At 33.4% G+C, this 5,432-nt stretch overlaps 1 long non-coding RNA gene across 1 annotated transcript; it reads left to right on the top strand.

Moving 5' to 3' along the window:
• Nucleotides 1-280: 280 nt before the first annotated feature.
• Nucleotides 281-3,329, top strand: LOC136070249 (uncharacterized). Its single transcript, XR_010631539.1, has 2 exons — nucleotides 281-595; nucleotides 2,920-3,329. It is a non-coding gene; the product is annotated as an uncharacterized LOC136070249 (long non-coding RNA).
• Nucleotides 3,330-5,432: the final 2,103 nt, after the last annotated feature.

Raw genomic sequence — 5,432 nt, 5'->3', positions numbered from 1 at the left:
GGGAAATTCTAAGAAAGGATAGCTGACCCACTACTGGTAAAACCTTTTCCATATGTCTGGTTTGTTAGAGAATGGGGTCTACAAGCATACAAATATCTTTTGGAAAAAACATTTTTGATGATTTGGTAAATCGAAACAAATTTATAATATTTATGGATTATATTTTTTCAAAAAAAAATTTAAAAAAAGAATGAAAAAAAAAAAAAGGAAAATTTTAGTCACTGTTACAGCACTTGGTCTCTTTTATATTCAAGGCTCCCTCATGCCACTTTCCACTACAACACAAAAACACACAAACAAAGAAGTTTGAAGAGGAAAGAAGTTTCTGGGTGTTTTCAACTGCAACTAGAGGAGGCATCCAAAGGGATCGCATTGATCCTAAATCTTTGATTTTGGATCATGCTATCCCTTTGGATTCTTCCTATAGTGGCTTCTAATTAACTTTCAGCTTCGTGCTTCATATCCTCCTATCATATATGCATGAAGAAGACCTTTCCAGCCATTCACACCAAACTGCCGGAGAAACAACTAGCTTGCCTTTGTATTCCTAAACTTGTCACAAACACATACAAAGTTACAAACCCCTCTAGTTCAAGTAAGTCTTTGATAACTCTCACTCTATATATGAGTTTATGAGTCTAACCCTCTTGCTCACTTTAGTTTTTTTAACCGAGAAACCCCCATCTTGCATCAATTTTATAATTTGTAATTTTGTACTCGTATCATTTTGTTTTCTTCTTAAATTACCTATACCAAAGTATATATTTTTCTGAAAAATCGCAATTGGAATATATATTGCATCTCATGGTAATGATTCTTTCTTCTTTTCAACATGTATAGCCTCATTCATAGTTTGTTTTCTTATTTGTATGAAAGTCATAAATTCAAGTCCCAAAAATATAATAAGGGCATATTGGATCTGATTCTTGAGGTTATGGCTCAACCCTAGAAAACGGAGATCCACTCCCAGATACGTTCCCAAGTCCAAGAGTTCATTCCTTCCTCTCACTATTGTTGTTTACAAGTTACAGCTGTGACTAATGTGAATTTTCTTATTTTTAATGTTGGTATATGTGCGTGTGTAGTCTTTCCCTCATTATCATAAGTTAAAACTAAAAAGCCAAAGAAATATTTATTCCTTAATTTTAATTAAATAACATGTTTTTCTTGGATACAGTAACTTATCTTGGGTGCAACTGGAAGATCTTTTGCAGTTAATTTTATAGATCTAATCTATTTGCAGTTTGTGTTGCTTTTCTCCAAGAACATGAAAGTGAGAAGCAATAATTTTGGTTAAACTAGTTGAAGATTTTCTAAATCTATTTCACACAAACACATGGTCTTCCATTCATATACAAGTAATAGCTTAATAGGTACTTTTATGTTTTATCTTGTAGTAAAGCTTTAATATATTATTATAAAAGGGCACCTTAGAATCAAATCTATTGGTTGATGGGGAAAAAAAATTTACAATTAAACTGTAACCCTTTTTTTGGGGGGTGAAGAAGAAGGAAAATGATTTACTTTTGCTGATATTTTATATGGACATGTATTGTCTCTCTTTTTTTATTGATAAATTGGACATATATTGGCTTTCACAAACTGTACTGGTCCTTTTCACATTATAATGATCTAACAGATAAGTGGAAGCTAGCTATTAGCAACCACTGCAAGCAAATAAAACAGTGACTGGTAGTAAAGACTTAAATTTCTGATATCCTAACTGACAATCTATACCTTATTTTAGTAACTTTTTGATCATTACGTACTTCCAACATTTTGATTTCACCTTTTGGAAAAGTAAGTTTTTACCCTGGAAAATGGTTTAACAATTCATCAACTACCTATTAGTTTTGTAGTTTCTGGCCAGAAACATTATTTTCTGCTTGTCCAAACAAGTCCCCAGAGAACTTGGGTGAAAGGCAATAGAACAACTAGCATTGCCACACCTGTGGTGGCCCTGAGTCAAAGAGCCCAAATCACATGCTTTGAAGGGACTTTAATTAGAATCCAAGACGGTGAAAGATGATATTTAAGGACCTTTTTTTTTTTTTGGTTCCACTCTGGGGGCCTCACATTGAGTGTCTTAAAGGCAAAGGAATCATTTACATGTGATGAGACCTTAAAAAAGGGTTTTAAAACATTGCTCTAACTTTGAAATAAAGTTTCTTTTTTGTATCGGTCTCAAGCTCTCAGCACATGAACCCAACATTCCATGACTCTCATGCCAAATGATTTCTTTTCTCACATGGCCCCTAATAATCTTCCACATTCTCTATCAGTTTTCTTGCTGATTTTAGGCAATGCTTTATTATATCTCTCTTGATGAATAATAAACCAATACCCAGTTTAGGGGCCATGTGGTGATCACGATCGTAATGAAGAACCACAGCTTAGTGCAGGCAAAATTATATGAGAATATACAGCCAAAGCTCTTGCTGATTGAGAAACCTTACAGTTTGATTACAAAACTGCTTTCAGTGGGCTTTTTGTGCTAAACTTAAATTCCTGCCATAGTGGACCACAAAGCAGTATAACCTCAGAAATCTGAAATCTAGCTAGTGTCATTTATTTTTTTGGATTTACTACATGGTTTATATTCATATTGAGATTCCAGTTGGTTTTATGGGGAGGTCAGGGGTGTGAATTTCAGATTTTTTTATTGACGACAAAAAATATTATCAGTGCTAGTTGAAACCCACTTGTGCTACTAATAATAATAATAAAAATTGAGTAGTGACTTTTTTTTTTTGCTTATAAAACAGCTACACCTAATATAGCGGTGGCCCTAGTATTTATTTAAATCTTACGTTTGAGAAGTTTATATTTTGCCTGTTTGAACCTTTGATGATGAGTGAGAAACTGATAATCTAGCTTGGCTAATAAGTTTGTTCATATACGACTGTTTTAATGCTGTAGAACATGTGAAAGCATATATTTCCTCTCCTGGGCATTATTGAATGCTATAACTGCTTATCGGCCAGCTTATGTTTTGAAGTTCAAAATTTCTCAATTTCTAAGTGCAATTATGAGTTTATGCCAAAAAAAAGTGCAATTATGAGTTCAAGCAAGCCAACAGTTCCTCCCTTACAAGAAGCTCAAGTGGCAGAGATGATGCACTGGGTCAAGTAACAGTGCGAACATGCTGAGTTTTTAAGGAGTTTGAAGAATATCCTCCACTAGCGGAGTGTAATTGTAGAATACTGTTGTAGGACTTTATTACCATTAGCTTTCAATACTATTACATTTATACAGTTCATGTGTAAGGTTGAATTTATTTCACCATGTGTTGGATTTATTCTATACCAAATTTGTTTATATTTTAGCAATTAGATAGCTTGTATTTAGATGAGAATCATGTAAGGATTGTGTGTGAGAGAGAGAGTAAAGAATTCAAGTGTGTAAGCATTCAGAGAGGTTCTTGTGATTGGATCCCAAGAGTGACTCGCGACTGACGACTTGACAAAATGCCATACGTGTGAAGCATGCAGGAAGCTGAACGACTTGACAAAATGCCATACGTGTGAAGCATGCAGGAAGCTGAAGGGTCATGACAACTGGAACACTACAGGACAAAAAAAGACAGTCTGGCCTGGTAGTTATCTCGCGACTCATCCTAGTAGCGAGTGAGTCGCCAGAACACTCTATTTTGCAAAAAAATGTCTTTTCACATTCCTCACGTACCCTACTATAAATACCCTTATACTAACAAAATGTATAGAGGCTCTAAAGAGAATTTTGAGAAAAAAAATCCTAAAGAAAAACAAGATTGACTCATCCACAATTTTAAAGATTTGATTTTTCAAATTTCTCTGCTCTCACCTTCTCCATTGACATACCCTTGAGATGTTCTTTAGCCAGTTCAGAGATGACCAATTTATTTGGTTGATGCAATGGGCTAATTGCGGGACTCGGAAAGGTAAAGAAGACACGGTTAAGCTTAACATTGTAGGAGCAAGAAATTTGGAAGACTTAGGTACATTGGGTAGATTAAGCTTGGAGGGTATTGCTATTCGTGTATCCCAACTTTATTGTTTAGTGGATCATTTTACCGCTTGAAGGGCGGCAGAGAGGTTTTTCACCGAGTTCCTCAATTTCCTCTTTGATAACACATATCAATATTATCTTTGTATTTACATCTTGCTAACCCTTACTCTTACCTTTTAATTGTTACTGTGTTGTGATTAATTATGGTTTAGAGTAATTTTTTTATTTGAGTATTGTTTGTATTTATCATTCCGCACATATATTGTTTAAGTATAAGTTTGTGTTGGTTATTTTGAAATTGGGGGTCTAAACATTCACTAGTGTCTTATACACCCAGTAAACTTTCATCATGGAATGAAAAAGAGTGCAATTATACTTTATTTAACTTTTGTTTTTAAACAAAATAAACCAATAAATATAGACTATCCCAAACACGCATTAAAACTGGAAAAGGCAACACTCAAACAATTATTTTCCAATTGTATTTTAATAGGTTTCTGCATCAATTTTTAGTTCCAATTATGGGCAAATTGGAATTTCAACAGAAATGAACATAAAGGTAAATTTAGGAATATCCTGGTAAGGGAATTTAGGGCATTGGGAAATTTTTTTTGTAAGTTTACAAGTACTCTAGTAGGGAAGTGATTTACACCAGCCAAACCAAAAATCATAAATTCAAAATTGATTTGTTTAATTTTGTTTCTAGCATAAGTTGAGCTAAAGCATATCTTCAAACTATATTGCATAATTCAATTTGCTTCATTCAACCTTCAATCAAGCTCCAACTTTTCTATAAACTCATGTGTTCTATTTAGTTTAACTGTGTAAGTCTTTTGTCAATAAATAAAATAATTATGATATTCTCGATAAGTGAATATCATAATTAGAATTTGTACCCTCTTCACAGAGCTAGAGAAATCCCGTATTACAGTGATTTGTAAAAAGCAAAAACCACAAGATAAGTTCTTTTTGTTTGGACTAAAGTTGTTGAAGAATAAGAACTGCTTAAAGCTAGAGCAAGTGTGGCACACTTATTATTTTGATTGAGATGATAAAAAAGTGGAAGGATAAATTTTTTTATTATCTATTCTATCATGTGTTTGGTAGAGAAAATGGAAGAATAGAAAATTAACTACTATTATGCCCTTATTATCAAAAGTAGAATGATGAAAAAGTGGGAATAATTTTGATATTTTACTTCTCCCATGTTTTCTCCCTATTTTGTAGAGAAAAAACTTTTTCGATCCTATTTCCCTCCCCTATTTTCTTCCCTTACCAATAAGAGAAAATGACATTTTTTTTTCTCTTCAATTTTCCATCATTCCCAAAATTCCTCAACCAAACATGTTGTCAGTTTCAAAAGCGACATCATCGATGAGATATAAGAACACGATTCTTCTTTCCAGCCTCACTAGTCAATTAAGCATCTCAATTTGGAAATTATA

This window comes from Quercus suber, unplaced genomic scaffold, assembly GCF_002906115.3.
Source record: "Quercus suber isolate HL8 unplaced genomic scaffold, Cork oak 2.0 scaffold_221, whole genome shotgun sequence".
NCBI lineage: Eukaryota > Viridiplantae > Streptophyta > Magnoliopsida > Fagales > Fagaceae > Quercus > Quercus suber.
This window is presented reverse-complemented; position numbering and strand designations above follow the sequence as displayed.